Genomic DNA, 19,344 nt, shown 5'->3' on the forward strand with positions numbered 1-19,344 from the left:
GCAAGGTCTACCACCTTTTGGAATACAGAGAGAAAGCACTTAGGAAAAGGTAAAGGGGACGTGGGTGGCGCTGTGGTCTAAACGACTGAGGCTCTTGGGCTTGCCAATCAGAAGGTTGTCGGTTCAAATCCCCGCGGTGGGGTGAGTTCCCATTGCTCTGTCCCAGCTCCTGCCCACCTAGCAGTTCAAAAGCATGCCAGTGCAAGTAGATAAATAGGTACCATTCCGGCGGGAAGATAAATGGCATTTCCATGTGCTCTGGTTTCCGTCACTGAAATATACTCGGAGTCCTGTAGTGATTTCATGCTCTTTCTTGCAGCTTGTAAAACAGTGATTGAATTGCCCCCCAAACCTCAGGCTTTTATATACATTATTTACACAATGAGTCCCGTCTGATTGGCTGATTCTGCTTCCCTCCTGGACCCTGATTGGTCTTTTCCTGCAGGCCAATCAGTTGGTGCAGTCTACGATCCTACCAGCCTAACAGGCTGATTAACTTCTTCCTGGAGCCTGATTGGTCTTCTCCTGCAAGCCAATCAGTTGTTGCATTCTAGGATCCTACTTGCCTATTGTTCTAGGATTGAAGGTTAGTACATAACAGTCACGGTGTCCTGTTGCGCCAGAAGCGCTTTAGCCAGGCTGGCCACATGATCCGGAAAGCTGTCTGTGGACAAACACCGCCTCCCTCGGCCTGAAAGCGGGATGAGCACCGCATCCCATAGTCGCCTTTGACTGGACTTAGCCATCCAGGGGTCCTTTACCTTTTACCTGCAAGCTCTTACTAGGCATGTTCCAGATTCACCGCTGAAAAAGTGCAACGGGCAAACATGTGTTCCTATTGTCTCAGTTCAGGTCTTGCATTCCCAATCAGAACGGCAGAATGTTGCAGCGGCAAAAGCCTAGAGGATCAGAGTTCAAATCCCTACTCAGCCGTGAAGCTCTGTGGATGACCTTGGACTAGTCACAGTATCTCAGCCTGCTCTACCTCGCAGGGTTGTTGGGTGGATGGCATGAGGAGTGAGAGAACCATTTACGCCAATTTGAGGTCCTTAGAGAAAAGGTGGAATATAAATGTAATGATGATAAGGTAAAGGTAAAGGGACCCCTGACCATTAGGTCCAGTCGTGGCCGACTCTGGGGTTGCGGCGCTCATCTCACTTTACTGGCCGAGGGAGCCGGCGTACAGCTTCCGGGTCATGTGGCCAGCATGACTAAGCCGCTTCTGGCGAACCAGAGCAGCGCACAGAAATGCCGTTTACCTTCCCACCAGAGCGGCACCTATTTATCTACTTGCATTTTGATGTGCTTTCGAACTGCTAGGTTGGCAGGAGCAGGGACCGAGCAACAGGAGCTCACCCCGTCGCGGGGATTCGAACCACCGACCTTCTGATCGGCAAGTCCTAGGCTCTGTGGTTTAACCCACAGCGCCACCTGCGTCCCAGAGTAATGATGATATTCCCCTCTAAGTGGGGGGGGGGGCGCAATGGCGCTTTTGCAGTCAGGTCCTGTTTACGGCTTTCCATAGCCATTTGGCTAGTGAAGTTCTTAAATTTGTACCTGGAAGTAAGTGAACTCAATGAAATATTATTTCTGAGTATGGTGCATACTTGTTCTTTCGCGGGGTTTCGTAGATAAAGGGAAAGGTGGCATTTGGGACTTTATAATTTAGAAAAAAAATAAGATGAAAGGATGGAGGTTTAAAAAATTGTGAGTGGCAATGGAAAGAGTGAAAATATATATATATATATATAATCTCCTGTAATACCTGTGTCACCACAAATAAGAGGATTAATGCCTTCTTTTTAAAAAAATGAAAGCTGGATATTCAGGGTGAGGAGGCTGGAAGCTTTTGGAGGGAAACTTTTGGAACTTTATGACACATCTGGTCCAGAGTTAAATGCATACCCAGCAGAACACTTCAAAAATCATTTTCAGCCAGCAAAAAATAGAGTGAAGGACTCCAAGGAGGTGAGAGGCAAACTCTTTTGACTGTGATGCCAGTGGTGACGTGTTTTAGGCTCAAGGTTTTATTTGCTGGTCTGCTTGCTGGTTTTACGGGAATTGGAAACGCTCAAAGGAATTTGCTGCATTTATTTTTTAAAAAATACAAAAAAAAAGAATAGCCATTCCAGCAACTAAGAAAGAGCAAAGCAAATGCACAGACTGGGGGGGGGGGGGGCGAGGAAACTGCAAAGTGGGAAGAATATGAGAGCGGAAAATCGAGCAGAAAACCATCAGGATGCTTCCCTAAACAGAATCTCTTCAGGGCAGAGTGAATCCCTCATGGGAAAAATCCTGACAAAAAAAGCAGTTTATGTACGTAGAATAAAATACAGCACCTATTATAAAGAAGATAAAAACCAGCACCGAATTATTTTATCCCCCCCCCGCCCTTTCAAAACACATTACTCTGAAATTCATGTTTGCCATCCCTGTTTATTTTAGCTGATGTTTCAAATTTGAACCAGTATAGATACTCATAGAAGTTTCCCCAGGAGGGGGCGCTCTCTTACAAAAAATTCAAAACACGGTCTCTAGATCAGTGTTTCCCAACCACTGTTCCGCGGCACACTAGTGTGCCGCGAGATGTTGCCTGGTGTGCCGCGGGAAAAATTAAAAAATTCGAAAGATTTTTTTTTTTTTTAAAGTCAAATTTTCGATTGGGGCGCCGTCACTAGATGACCCCTGGGGTTCCCTCCCTCCCTCCCGCTCTGCGCCTCCCTCCTCCTCCTCCTCCGGGGAGGCCCTTCCTGGCTCTCGGCCAAGGCTTGGCGGCTGCCACTCACTCACTCGCTCGCCCACCCGTCCCTCCATCCCTGCACCCGGCCTCTCCCCCGCCGTAGTCCCCTCGCCCTTGGGCTCCGCGCCCGCGCGGGGTGCGCGAACTACATTTCCCAGCGTGGCCTGGCGGGCCGGGCGTTTTGTTTGAAGCGCTCTTCTCCCGGCCATGGAATGAGCACGGCGGCGGCGGCCGGGCGGGCAGGGGCTCTTCCGCGCAGACCCCGCGCAGCCTGCCTGCGCCCCCGCGGAGATCGGGCGGCAGGATGGAGCCCGGGGATCCCCGCGGAGGCGGAGCGGCGGAGGCGGAGGCTGCCCCCCAGGTAGGGCTGCGTCGGGGGGGTTATTTTTGCAATGCTGCATCCGCGCCGGAGGGGACGCATCGGACCGCGGGGAGACCCCTTGGCGGGCGTGCAAGGCAATGCATGCGTGCAGGCGTTGCATGGAGTGCAGTGCAATGCAATGGCAACGCGGCGCCCTGCATGCATGCATGCAACTTCCACCGGCGCTCCGGACTTGGCAGGTGAGGGGAGTCCCCAGTGGCCGAGGGAGCCAGCATACAGCTTCCGGGTCATGTGGCCAGCATGACTAAGCCGCTTCTGGCGAACGCTGTTTACCTTCCCGCCGGAGTGGTACCTATTTATCTACTTGCACTTTGACGTGCTTTCGAACTGCTAGGTTGGCAGGAGCAGGGACCGATCAATGGGAGCTCACCCCGTCGCGGGGATTCGAACCGCCGACCTTCCGATCGGCAAGTCCTAGGCTCTGTGGTTTAACCCACAGCGCCACCCGCATCCCAATAATTTAGGACATTCCTATTTCCATCAGAGCAATCTTGGAGGGTATGGACATTTCAGACTACAACTCCCATTGATGGGACATAAGAACATCATGAAGATCTTGCTGGATCATGTCAAAGGCCCATCCAGTCCACGATACTGTTCTCACATTAGCCAACCAGACGTCTGTGGGAAACCTGCAAGCAGGATTCGACCACAAGAGCACTCTCCCCTCCTGTCATAGGGGCCAACTCCCTGGGATCCTGGGTGCCTGAGCCCCCACAAAATTCCCCATGAAGGAGCCGGGCACCCATACATTTTGGTGCCAGGGACATGTACACGGCATGGCACCCATGGTGTGGGCACCCACAGTTGTGGGGCCACGTTGGCACTCCTGTGGTTTCCATTCCTGCCTCTAACTGTGGGGGCAGAACACACTCACCATGCCCCATAACCCTCTCCTCCATGAACCTGTCAAATCCTCTTTTAAAACCCAGCCAAGTCGGCAACAGTTCCTCAGAGCATGTGCAGAGTGCCTTCCCTTTGCCAGACTAGAAACCCCAAAGGGGTCTGCAAAGAAGTGTTTCCGGGATCAGAAACGGCGGACAGCCTGTTTCCACCTCAGTCGGCAGAGCACGAAACTCTTAATCTCAGGCTCGTGAGACACCTTGGGCAAAAGATCCCACCATGGTAGGGGGTTGGACTAGATGACCCTCGTGTTCCCTTCCAAGTCTACACTTCTGTGATCTGGGCTCGGGCGATTTACGCACTGCAAGCTAAGCGGAGCTAGTCCCCCTTGGCAACGGCGACTGTGTGCCATCGCGCTTTGGAGAGCTGGCGGCGCCGCCTGGAGCCTCCAGGCGCGAGGGAGGGCAGGCGCTCTCTCCCCGCCCCATTGGCTGACGTCCGTATGCAAATGAGCTGCGGAGTAGCGGCCAATTGGGAGCCAGCCTTGCCCGTCGTATTTATAGATCCTATTTAAAGAGCCCTTGGGAGCTTTTCCTCTCTCTCTCTCTCTCGCATTGCTTCTCTGGGTGGTGCTTTTCCTCGCGCTTGCAAAACACACGCGCGCACGTGCGCCCCGGGCGCGGGGCGGTCCGAGGGAGCTTCTCTTGCGCCTCTGCTTGCAAAGAGACGCCTGAGATTTGCAAATTTAGGGCGTTCGTTTAATACGATGTCTTGCAGTCGGCATGCGGGTGGCTTTTGATGGCACAATGTTTTAACACGCGTGTAGGGAAGGCGGAGATATTCCACCCCCCTCCCCGCTCCAAACGCTTCATATTATAGCGGCTTCTTCCTCCTCGCACGTCTCGGGGTGGAAAGTCTGAGAAACAATAGCCCGTCGCCGCCTCTAAAACAAGCAAAAGGAATCTATTGTGTAGGGAGCGGGGAGGTAATGCAGCTGTTCCGTTTCTCAACACAGTACCCGCCCCCCAATATATACACACACACATGCAGACACGTGTCAATTGAAGGCTTAGATCGACAGGCTCGTGCCTGTTTTCAAGTGCCAGAAATGATTGTTATTATTTTATATGCCACCCATCTCTGTTGTTCCAGCCACTCTGGGCGGCTTCCATCAAATTAAACACATTAAGCACAGTAAAACATCACACATTAAAAACTTCCCAACACAGGGCTGCCTTCAGATGCCTTCTAAAGGTCAGATAGTTGTTTAATTTTCTTATTATTCGACTTGGGAAGGCGCAGGCACAACTTGAGGAAGAGATGGCTAAGCCCCGATGAATGCCATACGCAGCGCTGCAAATTCTAATGGTGCCGAATCCCTTGCTGGAGATGTTTATAAGCTGGAGTGCTTATCTTGTGGCAGGGAGTTCCAAAGTTCAGCAAGCAACAGGCACTGACTCGGAAGGAGTGCTAGAAACATGGGACTCTGCTTTACCTGGACTGCTTTACTCAGACAGTGAGTTCATCTAGCTCCTTAAAGATCAACTAAGTTAGTTCTTGGTATGAGCTTTCGTGTGCATGCACACTTCTTCAGATATCTGAAGATATCAGTATCTGAAGAAGTGTGCATGCACATGAAAGCTCATACCAAGAACTAACTTAGTTGGTCTTTAAGGTGCTACTGGAAGGAATTTTTTATTTTGACTATGACAGACCAACACGGCTACCTATCTGTAACTTCATCTAGCTCATCTAGCTCACTTATTATTATTATTATTATTATTATTATTATTATTACTACTCTGACTGGCAGCAGTTCTCCAGGGTTTCAGGCAAGGAGACTTGACGGGGGCTTTCTGCACGCGACACAGATGTGCTGCCCATCGCCTCTGTCTTCCAGGTCTCCGTTTCCTCTTTCGTTGTCTTTCTCTTCTCCCCTCTAGCTTTGAGCACTACAGCTTTACTCTGTAACCATCTCCCGCTCCCAGATGTACCCGTAACACTGCAGATGTGGGGAGCTGCTAAAGCTGGCAAAGTTGGCAGTGGGCCATGGCATCAAGGAGGCACTGGGCACTGTGAAGCTGAGATCATAAGAAGGTAAGAAAAATGTGGAGTGATGGGAACGTACAGTCATATGTGGTGGGATTGTCCGTTAATGAATTTTGGAAACCGATTCGTATAGAAATATTGGGCATTGTGGGAAGGAACGTGGAAATAACTAAATTAATGGTTCTTATTACCCTGAGTAGTACCGAGTTAAAAACAAAAGAGGAAAGCAAATGGGTAAAATTGATGGTAATTGCAGCCAGACAGGTTATAGTGAGTAATTGGAAAAATGCAGAAGAGCTAGGGGTGAACCAATGGAGGAAAAAACTGAATAATATTATAATTTTAGAATACCTAATTGTGAAGATACATAGAATGAAAGGGTTTGAGGTCAGTGAGAAAGAGGAGGATTTGTTTGAGAAGATATTGAATTATTTGAGTAGGTTTGAACAATTTGGGGCAAATTAAAATGTTAAAAGTTAAATAAACCTTGTGGAAGGAGGAGTGTTAAGGTATATAGAAGTGTACATATGGTTAATTTGAATATCTTATTATTGAATATTATTGAATATGTATATTATTGACTATTGTATACCCAATGTATCAGCCGCCTGGGGGGTTTCACTGTTTGTGTTTTGGTGGTTGGTAAAAAAAAAATTTTCCCATGGACTGGAAGAAGATCAGACCTCTCCATTCTGAAGGAAATCAGCCCTGAGTGCTCACTGGAAGGACAGATCCTGAAGCTGAGGCTCCAATACTTTGGCCACCTCATGAGAAGAGAAGACTCCCTGGAAAAGACCCTGATATTGGGAAAGATGGAGGGCACAAGGAGAAGGGGATGACAGAGGACGAGATGGTTGGACAGTGTTCTCGAAGCTACCAGCATGAGTTTGACCAAACTGCAGGAGGCAGTGGAAGACAGGAGTGCCTGGCGTGCTCTGGTCCATGGGGTCACGAAGAGGCAGACACGACTAAACGAGAGAAGGTAAGAAGAGGCTGCTGGATCAAACCAACGACCCGTCTAGTCTGGCATCCCATTCTCACAGTGGCTCACCTGCGGGAAACTGGCAAGCAGGACCTGAATATAAGACCCCTCTCCCTTCCTGTTATTTCCAGCAATGGTTATCTAGAAGCACACCTACCTATGACCGTGGAGGCAGAGCGTAGCCATTGATAGCCTAAGAACAAAAATAATTTATTTCCATGCTGCCCATCTGATTGGGCTGCCCTAGCCATTCCGGGCGGCTTCCAGCAGATTATAAAAGCACAGCAAAACACCAGACATTAAAAACTTCCCTATTACAGGGCTGCCTTCAGATGCCTTCTAAAAATCCAATCGTTTATTTCCTCGACATCTGACAGGAGGGTCTTCCAAAGCACAGCCAATTCGGTAGCCATCAACTGCCTCTCGTGGGAGCGAGTTTAATTCTGCATTTTGTGAAGTTTGTGATATGTCTTTTATCCGACCTGAATCCGACAACATTCAGCATCGTCGGATGTCCCCCGAGTCCTAGTTTTGTGAGAGACGGGATGGGGACATCTCTCCAGCCACCTTCCATGCCAACTTTTCTCCAGACTAAAAAGTCCCAAACCTCGCAGCCTTTCCACATCGGGGAGTTGCTCCACCCCCTTGAACATGTTGAACCTTGTTTTGTTGTTGTTTAGTCGTGTCCGACTCTTCGTGACTCCATGGACCAGAGCACGCCAGGCACTCCTGTCTTCCACTGCCTCCTGCAGTTTGGTCTAACTCATGCTGGTAGCTTCGAGAACACTGTCCAACCATCTCGTCCTCTGTCATCGCCTTCTCCTTGTGCCCTCAATCCTTCCCAACATCAGGGTCTTTTCCAGGGAGTCTTCTCTTCTCATGAGTTGGCCAAAGTATTGGAGCCTCAGCTTCAGGATCTGTCCTTCCAGTGAGCACTCAGGGCTGATTTCCTTCAGAATGGATAGGTTTGATCTTCTTGCAGTCCATGGGACTCTCAAAGTTGAACCTTAAAGAAAACAAAAGATATTATTGTGGACTTTAGGAAATGTAAACTGAATATTCAGCCACTCATTATTGAGGGAAGTGTGTGGAACAGGTCTCGGTGTTTCGATTTATGGGAATGGAGTTGAGAGATGACCTAACCTGGGGAGAAAACAGTAAAGACCTGATGAAGAGAGCACAGCAGAGGTCATATTTTCTGAGAATCCTCTGGAAAAATAATCTCTCAAAGGACCTGTTGATGGCATTTTACCATGGTACTGTTGAGAGTGTATTAACTTATGGCCTGTGTGTGTGGTTTGGGAGCTGCACAGTCAGGGAAAAAGCAATGCTGTCCAGGGTTGTCAAGACTCTGGAGAGAATAACTGGGTGCACTCTTCCCACCTTGGATCAAATCTATGCTTCCGGGTGTCATAAGAAAGCTGCAGAGATAGTGCAGGATAGTGCGCACCCCGGAAATGATCTCTTTCAGCTTCTGCCTTCTGGAAGAAGGTACAGGGTTATAAATACTAGACTAGCCGCCGGAGAAACAGTTTCTATCCAAATGCGATTTTGGTTTTAAACACAGTGTAAGGTAGTCTCTATGGGGATGTATTGTATTTAATTATGGGGTATCAGAGTTTCTAGGGGGCTAACCAGGCTGGGATAGCAGGCTTGTTGGTTTTTGAATGTCTGATGTAGATTTTTTCAATTTCATTCTGTATGGGACAATGACAATAAAGATTATCGTTCGTAACCCTTGCTGAGAAGGCAGGCTGAGAAACACGTCATTGGAGCAATTTCCCCAAGTATATGGGCAGTTCCTGCTCTGTGTAAACCAACCCCTTTGTGACCTGTTCGAAATAAACACTGCAAACACCTTTGACTGTTTCTGTCAATGAAAGCAAACAGCTTACCAAACAGGGCACCCTTTATTTTATCTAAGGACATACAGTTAAAGAAAACCTGTTGGGCGGGGTCTTAGGAAATGCTTCCATTCAGGGAATTAACATTATAGTTATTGGCAATTTTCTTTTCAAAGCTCAGATCTTTGTGGATGGTCAAAAGGCCGCCAATCGTTTTGCGATTCCTTCGACGATACTGGGTGTTCTTGAGCAATGTTGGCAGAAGCAAACATTTAGCTCTGTCCTGTGTTTACACTCAGTGCTCTACCCCGGGCCCCACCCACCATTGACTTCTGGCCCCCAGAAGGTTGCACAGAAGGGAATGAGAACCAGTGTGGTGTAGTGATTAAAAGCGGTGGACTCATAATCTGGTGAACCAGGTTCACGTCTCCGCTCCTCCAATTGCAGCTGCTGGGTGACCTTGGGCCAGTCACACTTCTTTGAAGTCTCTCAGCCTCACTCACCTCACAGAGTGTTTGTTGTGGGAGAGGAAGGGAAAGGAGAATGTTAGCCGCTTTGAGACTCCTTAGGGTAGTGATAAAGCGGGATATCAAATCCAAACTCTTCTTCTTCGGCTGAAAAAATGTTCCCTGTGGCCTTTTTATGGCACTGGTAACAGAATGAACATCCTGAAGATCTGGCCAGGAATGAGTTAACCTGGGAGGTGGGAGCAAAATTAATAAATTTCTGCATATCCGCTCTCCTCTTCCCAAGTTGTAGGCTGCAGATGGTATCTGCTTAATGTGCCAAGATGTTGTTCAGCTTAATTAAGCAGTCTCTGCAAAATATTTTGAGCTCCTGGAAAGAAAGACCCCACACACAGAAGCTCATTGTGGATAATGAGAAGAATATGGGCAGCTGCCTGTTCTTAGGCTCACCTAATAACTAGCATTATTTCTTAATTATGGATTGCCACAAATATTCTGCCTCGCTGCCCCCCGAGCGACGAAAGCATAACCCTTAATATTTTGGCCATGCCCCTCGATGCAGTAATTAAGATTGCAGTCCTGCGACAACACTGACCGGGAAATAAGCTCTGTTTGAGAACTGTAGGTGCTGGGAACTGCAGTTCTGTGAAAGGTATACTACAGTTCCCAGCCTTCTTGGGATGGAGGATGTGCTTTAAATGTATGCAGTGTGAGTAAACTTGCGTAGGGCTGTGTTGCCTGTAAATGTGCACAACTTATAATTTCCCAGGAATTTGTACTCTGCCAGAGAGTTAGGCAACGTATGGTTTACAAATGATCCCCAGAGCCTCTCACTTCTAACCTCTCTCTGTGTGTGTGCAATGCCTATGGAATCTGGGTGTTTTTGAATTCCTAGTCTTCCTTTTAAACAAGCAAAGATTCCTTGTGTTATGTACAGTGGTACCTCAGGTTACATACGCTTCAGGTTACAGACTCCGCTAACCCAGAAATAGTGCTTCAGGTTAAGAACTTTGCTTCAGGATGAGAACAGAAATCATGCTCCGGCGGCACGGCAGCAGCAGGAGGCCCCATTAGCTAAAGGGGTGCTTCAGGTTAAGAACAGTTTCAGGTTAAGAACGGACCTCCGGAACGAATTAAGTACTTAACTTGAGGTGCCACTGTACTGAGTTGAATATGATCCAAAATGCAGCAGTCTGATTGGTCCTAGAACAATAGGATTCAGAATGCAGCAGTCCGATTGGTCCTAGAACAATAGGACCCAGAATGCAGCAGTCTGATTGGTCCACAGGAGCCACCCAATCCAGCTCCAGGTGGAAGTGAATCCGCAACCTGACTGGCCTACAGGAGAATCCCGGAATTAGCCAATCACGTGGGGCCCATTGTGTAAATAATGTATATAAAGCAGACATTCTGGGGGAACTTCCATTCCTCCTCACCACTATGAGCTGAATAAAGAGCATGAAATCCACTCTCGACTCTGAGTATATTTCACCTTGCCTTATGGCTGCAAATAAAGGGTTGACAGTTAACGTTTCCTAAAGACCAAAAGGCATCTTCTCACTTGAGGTACGTCACAGGTCGCTGTCCTAAGCCGAGGGCATGTACCCATTACCAGGTTGCCAGCTGGAATGGCCAAGTTGGTAGAGCATGAGATCTTAATATCAGGGTGGTGTGGGTTAAAGACTCCTGCTGGGAAGTTTCCTGCATTGCAGAGGCTTCGACTAGATGATCTTCACGGTCTCTTCTAACTCCACGATTCTATGAAAATGCAGCGAGGTTAACCCGCCGACTCCCAGCTGCACTTCGAGTTGTACTGTATGTTGCTGCACACAACATTACCTGATTTGTTTCCCCATAGCCTGCAAGCCTGTCAAACACCCATGAAGCTACAATCTGCGCATGGGCTATCCTCTGCGCATGCTCAACAAATGTTAAATTTTCAGATCAGACAGAAGCTGGTTTGAGGGGGAAATGTAGCGTAGGCTCAGCATCATGGGTACAATGTGGTGTGTAAAAGGTAAATGTAAAGGAACCCCTGACCGTTAGGTCCAGTCGCAGACGACTCTGGGGTTGCGCGCTCATCTCGCTCTATAGGCCAAGGGAGCCGGCATTTGCCTGCAGACAGCTTCCGGGTCATGTGGCCAGCATGACTAAATCGCTTCTGGCGAACCAGAGCAGTGCACGGAAACGCCGTTTACCTTCCTGCTGGAGCGGTACCTATTCATCTACTTGCAGTTTGACGTGCTTTTGAGCTGCTAGGTGGGCAGGAGCTGGAACCGAGCAACGGGAGCTCACCCCGTCGCGGGGATTCGAACCGCTGACCTTCCGATTGGCAAGCCCAAGGCTCAGTAGTTTACACCACAGCGCCACTTGCGTACATGGATTCAAAAGTGCACTGTGCAATGTGCACCTAGCCCAAGTCCGATCAGGATTACTGACTCTGCCTGGAAGTGGCTCTTCAGGGCTCCAGGCCAGGGTCTCTCCCAGCCCTTTGTGGAAACCCTTTGTTTTGGACCTGGGATTTTCTCCATACAAACCAGATGCTCTGGCACAGAGTCAGGAATGATCCACACTTACCTTTCCTCTGTGCTTTCGAGGCAAAGCATGTACTTTAAAACTCCATATCCAAGTGCCTCCCTTCCCTCCCCCAAGAGCTTTCCCCACAAAATACCCCTTTAAAGCTGAATGGGAACAAACAGCAATCTGCAGGAAACCGGAATAGCTGTTTGCTCCGATTTAGCTTTAAAGAGTGCATTTTTTCAGCTCCAGAGCGGGACAGTAAAGACACTCAGACACAGAGCTTTAAAGTGTGGACCTGTGCCCAGAATATTATTATTATTATTATTATTATTATTATTATTATTATTATTATCATCAAGTCCATTTGACTGGGATACCCCAGCCCAGGCTTCGTCAACCTCAGCCCTCCAGATGTTTTTTTGGCCTACAACTCCCATGATCCCTAGCTAGCAGGACCAGTGGTCAGGGATGATGGGAATTGTAGTCTCAAAACATCTGGAGGGCCGAGGTTGAGAAAGCTTGCCCCAGCCACTGGGCAGCTTCCAACAAAATATACAAAGACACAACAGAACACCACACATTGAAAACTTCCCTATACAGGGCTGCCTTCAGATGTCTTTGAAAAGTCAGATAGTTGTTTATTTCCTTGACATCTGTTGGGAGGGCGTTCCACAGGGTGGGTGCCACCACCGAGAAGGCCCTCTGCCTGGTTCCCTGTAACCTCACTTCTCCCAGGGAGGGAACCACCAGAAGGGGTTTTCCAGAGGTGGTGCAGAACTAGCTGTTGGGCAGCAGGCACAGCTCAGGTAACCACAGTTGCTGCCACAGGCCGTAACTCCATGGTAGAGCATATTTCTAAGTAGGGCTGGGAGAAAACCCTGGAGAGCTGCTTCCAGTCAGTGGAGGCGGTCCTGAGCTAGACGGACCAAAGGTCTGACTCAGAAAAAGGCAGCTTCCTAGATGTTATTGTTCCATCTCCCTGTCCGTCGCTTCTCTGCTGCAAATCTTTCTTTCCCTTTTGCGATTTACGGCTGTGAGGTGAGTGCGGTGTCCAGCACCACCAAACATCTAGACCAGCACTTGCAGCAATGGTGATTTATTCCTCTTGCATTAAAAAAACAAACAAACCAAAAAAAAATCCCCGCCCTTAGAAACCAAAAGGTAAATAAACTTCTTCACCTCTCTCCCTCCTCCCAAACCAACCTCACCCCAGAAGTACACATCCACCGGTTTCTACGGCAGCCTTACGACCTTGCAGGGGTTGGCTGTTTTGGGAATGCAGCCCAAACGATGCTTGTGGCTGGAGATAATTTCTATTCCTTACCCCCATCATCCTTCGTTCTGGGAATCCTCACGCAAATTACCGTATTTTTCGCTCTATAACATGCACCCGACCATAACACGCACATAGTTTTTAGAGGAGGAAAACAAGAAAAAAAAATATTCTAAACGAAACAGTGGATGTATGATTTTTGTGGTTCATGCTGTGGTCATAGACATGTGATCTGACAGTGAGTTTGGGGTAGCCCAATGCAAAAATCCCGAGGAGCTATGTGGATCCATGATTTGTAACCACATTTTTGCACCACTGTGGCCCCAGGCAACAGTGGGTGCGTGATTTCTTTGGTGCAAGCTGTAGCCCTAGACGTGCTATGTGATCTGATGGTGAATTTGGGGTGACACAGTGCAAAAATCCTGAGGATCCATGTGGATCCGTGCTTTGTAACCAGGCTCTCTGTCCCTCTCTTCTCCCCACTCAGTGGCTCTTCTCCCGCTTTGCTGTTTCAAAGTGAGCAAAGTGAGCCACGGAGGAGGGAAGGAAGGGGAACCATGGATCCTCTGCTCACGACTGCAGCAGATCCCCCCCCCCCCGCCACCCGTAGGCATTCCCTCCATAACACGCACAGACATTTCCCCTTACTTTCTAGGAGGAAAAAAGTGAGTGTTATGGAGCAAAAAATACGGTACATATTGGCAGCCAGTAAACCAGCCAGCCAAACCACAAGGAACCAATTGCAAAGGGTGTATGTGTGTGGGGAGTCATTACAGCCCCAAAGATAGGGAGGATGCACAGCTGTGGGGGGCCAGTGGTTTTCCAGATGTTTCTGAATTACAACTCCCATCCCATCATTCCATGCTGGCTGGGGAGGGAATATTATTATTATTTATTAAATGTATTCATTGTGGGGTTTTTTGCCATGGCCGTTCAAAGCGACTTAACAATGTTTTAAGCAAAAAACAAAACATGCATGCATTAAAATCAGGAAGCTTTTAATGTCTAATGTATCATGTGTTCCTTTATACTCTGTTGGAAGCTGCCTAGAGTGGTAGCCCATTCAGATGGGTGGGGGTACAAGTAATAAATAATGATAATAATCATTATCATTAAAATCAGAATTTAAAAAAATCTAAAATTCAATTCTTTTTAAAAAAATAAATAAAAAAGAAACCTACATTAAAACTTCCCATGCAAAAGACCAGAGCTGGTTAAAAGCCAAAGACCCAGGTGTGCCAAGTTCCGTCGCACATTGCGGGTGCTCAGCAGTGTGTGTGATGTCATGCACGTTGCATGCATGATGTCACTTGACATGACACAGCCCATGCATATGACATCACAATGTGCAATGGGCCCCATTGGACCCTCCTACGGCTATGATGAGCCCCGCCAGGCCTCAGCGCACTGTGTGACGTCGCACGTGTGACGCATTTTGTCGCCCAGCCAGGCACCCACAGTGGGATTTTTGTGGGTGCCTTGCCCTCCCCCCCGAACCCCCCAGAGATGGTGCCTATTCAAAGGCCTGATTAAAAAGGAATGAATCTGCAGTGTGGTTGTTCCTCAATACAGAACAACAAACCCCTGTGTTGCAAACTTAACATAACAAACAACACAAGCAACATGGGTAGCATGGGTTGTGCTGAAGAAGATTCCAGCGAAACAGTCAGATTATCTGGGATCACTGTCCTACGTTGTTATTCACTTACTACTTCAGCACCATGAACACCTAAAAAGTTTTACTGCTCAGCCCACAGGATAGCATCTATTACTTTGTTTCAACCATAGACTTATTATACTTTTATGGACTTTCAAAGATTGACAGACGTGTGTTCATTTGTTTTCAAATATATTAGAGAATTTACAAGTGTACACATTTTGTTTGTGTTGTACTAAATCGTGTATATTATGCAATTAGAACTACAGTGCAATCTAGTATACTGGTCTTCATGTTGCTTGCGTTGTTTGATGTGGTGGTTCCTCAGCAGGAAATGAGCCAGTGTGGTGTAGTGGTTAGGAGCGGTAGACTTGTAATCTGGGGAAACGGGTTCGTGTCTCCGCTCCTCCACATGCAGCTGCTGGGTGACCTTGGGCCAGTCACACTTCTCTGAAGTCTCTCAGCCCCACTCACCTCACAGAGTGTTTGTTGTGGGGGAGGAAGGGAAAGGAGAATGTTAGCCGCTTTGAGACTCCTTCGGGTAATGATAAAGCGGGATATCAAATCCAAACTCTTCTTCTTCTTCTGAGATGGAAAGGTTTCCTTGAAGGAAGAATAGTTGAAGTCTAGGAAATGGGTGGCACTGTGGTCTAAACCACTGAGCCTCTTGGGCTTGCAGATCAGAAGGTTGGCGGTTCGAATCCCCGCGACGGGGTGAGCTCCCGTTGCTCAGTCCCAGCTCCTGCCAACCTAGCAGTTCGAAAGTGCAAGTAGATAAATAGGTACCGCTCCAGCGGGAAGGTAAACGGCGTTTCCGTGCGCTGCTCTGGTTCGGCAGAAAGAGGCTTAGTCATGCTGGCCACATGACCCGGAAAAACTGTCTGTGGACAGTTGATGATGAGCGCCACAACCCCAGAGTCATCTGTGACTGGACTTAACTGTCAGGCGTCCTATACCTTTTTTTAAAAAAAGATGTACTTAGGCAGGGTCACTCTGCCTGGTTTGCTTTCAGTCTGTAGGATTTGCCACGGTGTCTGCAGTTCAGGTGTAACATGTCTGTGTGGGTAGGAGCAGGGAGACGCCATCAATTTGAAAGTGTTGTACAAGCAGGAACAGAAGTGTCACTACAGACATGAAATCCTCGTCAATATTAGGCTCTCTCGACAGACCCACAAAAGTAATGCTACATTTGCATTTCAGCATCCAGCAGAGGGAAAGAATTAGATCAATGCAGTAATGACTCAGTCATCACGGAGAGAGTCCTCAGATATTTGGGGAGGGAAGAGGAAGGGCAAATGGGTTTTCCTTCCTCTTCCCATGTTTGCAACAGTTGAAGCTGAGTCAACATATTTGCCCTCTTACTCCAGTGTGGTGGGTGAACCCTAAAGAGGAGGCCTTGGACTTCAACAGCAATATAAGCAGTTTCTATTTATGTGTGTGTACGTATACTAGCAGCCTCACGCCCAAGGTTGCTTGGGAAGTCTAAGAAGCCAAGCAAACCAATGCAGTTTTGAAACTGGTGTGATTCCAAAAGGCTGAGTCCCCCACCTTGAGTGAGAACGGCATCCAAATTTAGCACTCGATCTCAGGAACCATCGGGCAAAATTGGCTCACATCTCGAGGCGCCCAAATGCACGGGGAACAAACAACTTTCCGAAACACATAGCAGCTGAACAGCAGCTGAAATGCAACATGAATATAAAATACTAGGTAAGGTAAAATGAAAGCAGTATATAAACACTGGCCTGGTTCTCAGGTCGCAAGGAGTTGGGGGACTTGGTTACATATTATGGTCAAGTAGAGAGTTTAACTGTGATCCCATATTTGAACCCAGGTTAAGCCCAGACAGAGCCTCAGAGGGCCTCATTCAGCCCTCGGTCCTGAGCTTCTCTGCCCTTGTTATATATTCCGACTCCAACAGAAATGCAGACACAGTCGGAGGCTGCAGAGGCACCAGCCAGAAAGGCAGATCAGGTCCAGGGCTCTGGGGAAGCTGCTGGAGATCATAGGACCACCACAACTGATGCTTTTGGATGGGAACCCTGAGAAGAACCCACTGGACCCCAAGGCCTCTAGGGCCAGAGCCCAGGTGCTTCACAGTCCCCCTTCCCCTGAGGAACCAGGTGTCTGTTATGTGGGGTTTGGTTCTAAGGGTTTCGTGTTTATGCAAAGACATGTATACTCAAACCGCCCCCTTGGAACTGCCCCTGTGCTTATTCCTTATTCTTCTGGAGCTGGTGCACTGAGCAGGCCTTGCCCAGTAAGCAAGGCAGAGGGCTGAAAAGTATGCTTGGGTTAATAACATCTGGAGCATTGCTCTGTCAGAATGCCTTATTTACCACTGGTGACTAATCAAGGTCATCTCAAAAAAGATACCTTTGACATGATCTGGTTTTCATCTTTCTTTATTGAAGAAGAACAGAAGAAGAAAAAGAGTTTGGATTTGATATCCTGCTTTATTCGCTAAGGGACGCAGGTGGCACTGTGGGTTAAACCACAGAGCCTAGGACTTGCCAATCAGAAGGTTGGCAGTTCGAATCCCCGTTGCTCCCGTGAGCTCCCGTTGCTCGGTCCCTGCTCCTGCCAACCTAGTAGTTTGAAAACACGTCAAAGTGCAAGTAGATAAATAGGTACCGCTCCGGCGGGAAGGTAAACGGCGTTTCCGTGCATTGCTCTGCTTTGCCAGAAACGGCTTAGTCATGCTGATCACATGACCCGGAAGCTGTACGCCAGCTCCCTCGGCCAATAAAGCGAGATGAGCGCTGCAACCCCAGAGTCGGCCACGACTGGACCTAATGGTCAGGACTCCCTTTACCTTTACCTTTATCACTACCCTAAGGAGTCTCAAAGCGGCTAACATTCTCCTTTCCCTTCCTCCCCCACAACAAACACTCTGTGAGGTGAGTGGGGCTGAGAGACTTCAGAGAAGTGTGACTGGCCCAAGGTCACCCAGCAGCTGCATGTGGAGGAGCGGGGACGCGAACCCAGTTCACCAGATTACAAGTCCACCGCTCTTAACCACTACACCACACTGGCTCCCAGGGATTTTAATGCCACCATCATCACAGAGGTGTCTGTGGAAGGGATACATTGATTGAAAACGTATTGTGTTGTAACTATTGTACTGTAACTTTGAATAAATGTTTTGTTTTGTTTTTAATGCTTTTTCGCCCGGAAAACGTGTGCATTTAATGCGTGTGAGTTAAAACCATCTGGCCTTCAACTGTGCAAGGTTGAAATCTCACAAGTTAAGTGTGCACAAGATGCAATCATAATATAGCTTCTGGCCAGCCTTGCTGTGGCTTCCCTGTGGTGTCACTGGGTCGAGACACAGCAATGTTGTCCTTTTATTAAATTAAAAAGAACTGCCTAGATTGCATCGGGAGAGAGAGAAACAGCATAGTAGTGCAGCAAATAAATAAAAGATTGGCTCTGACATTTTTTGTCCCTTTTAATCAAATGTTCGTAAAGACTCTGTAACCTTCCAACAGGTTGACTTCACCCCCAAAGGCACATTCTTCCATTGTTTCCCGGAGACAGACGGATGCCAACAATAACATGTATATCGATGAAACGGTTTTTCTGAAAAGAAATTTGAAGAGTTAAACTTTTTTTTTAAAAAAAAAAAAAAGTCTTCCTACTTTTGTGTGGGAAGTGAGACTTCCAATACGGCAGGGAAGCGTGTAGGCAGAGTAGCATTTGATCAGATAAATTGATGGGAGGGGGGTGTCCTCCAGACGAACCCTTTGATCGTCTTCCCATTTACAACTTAATTTTAATTGTTAGAAGCCCACAGGATTCCCACCATCAGAAAGAACGACATATGGGAGAAATGTGGTGCTGATTACAAGATCGGAAGAGAATTAATTAGTTCTTCCACCCCACCTCTAACCCGCTGTATGCAGCACATTTGCAGGTGTGTGGGGGCTTCATAGGGGATCATCTGTTATGAACTGAGCTTGGATCCTAGAACAATAGGCAGGGAGGATCCTAGAAGGCAGCAACCTGGTTGGTCTGCAGGAGCCGCCTAGTCCAGCTCCAGGAGGAAGTGAATCAGCAACCTGATTGGCCTGCAGGAACAGTCCAATCAGGCTCCAGGAGGGGAGTTGAATCAGCCAATCACACTGGACCCATTGTGTAAATAATGTATATACAGTGGTACCTCAGGTTAAAGACGCTTCAGGTTACAGACGCTTCAGGTTACAGACTCCGCTAACCCAGAAATAGTACCTTGGGTTAAGAACTTTGCTTCAGGATGAGAACAGAAATCGTGCGGTGGCAGTGGCAGCGGGAGGCCCCATTAGCTAAAGTGGTGCTTCAGGTTAAGAACAGTTTCAGGTTAAGAATGGACCTCCAGAACGAATTAAGTTCTTAACCTGAGGTACTACTGTATAGCCAGAGGTTTTGGGGGAAAGCAGTCATGCACTGTTTACCATGAGCTGAAATAAAGAGCATGGAATCCACACTTAACTCCGAGTATATTTCATCATCGTAGAATCACAGTATTGTAGGGTTGGAAGGGATACTGAGGGTCATCTGGTCCAACCCCCTGCAAGGCAGGAATCTCAACTAAACTGTCCATGACAG

The 19,344-nt window shown here is 47.9% G+C and overlaps 1 protein-coding gene across 1 annotated transcript in view; it reads left to right on the plus strand.

The window, feature by feature from the left end:
• The window catches only part of LOC310686824 (GTPase KRas), a 263,944-nt gene that overhangs the window by 153,028 nt on the left and 91,572 nt on the right, over nucleotides 1–19,344 (plus strand). The window lies entirely within an intron of this gene.

This window comes from Podarcis liolepis (assembly GCF_965112155.1).
Source record: "Podarcis liolepis genome assembly, chromosome: 10".
Taxonomy (NCBI): Eukaryota; Metazoa; Chordata; class Lepidosauria; order Squamata; family Lacertidae; genus Podarcis; species Podarcis liolepis.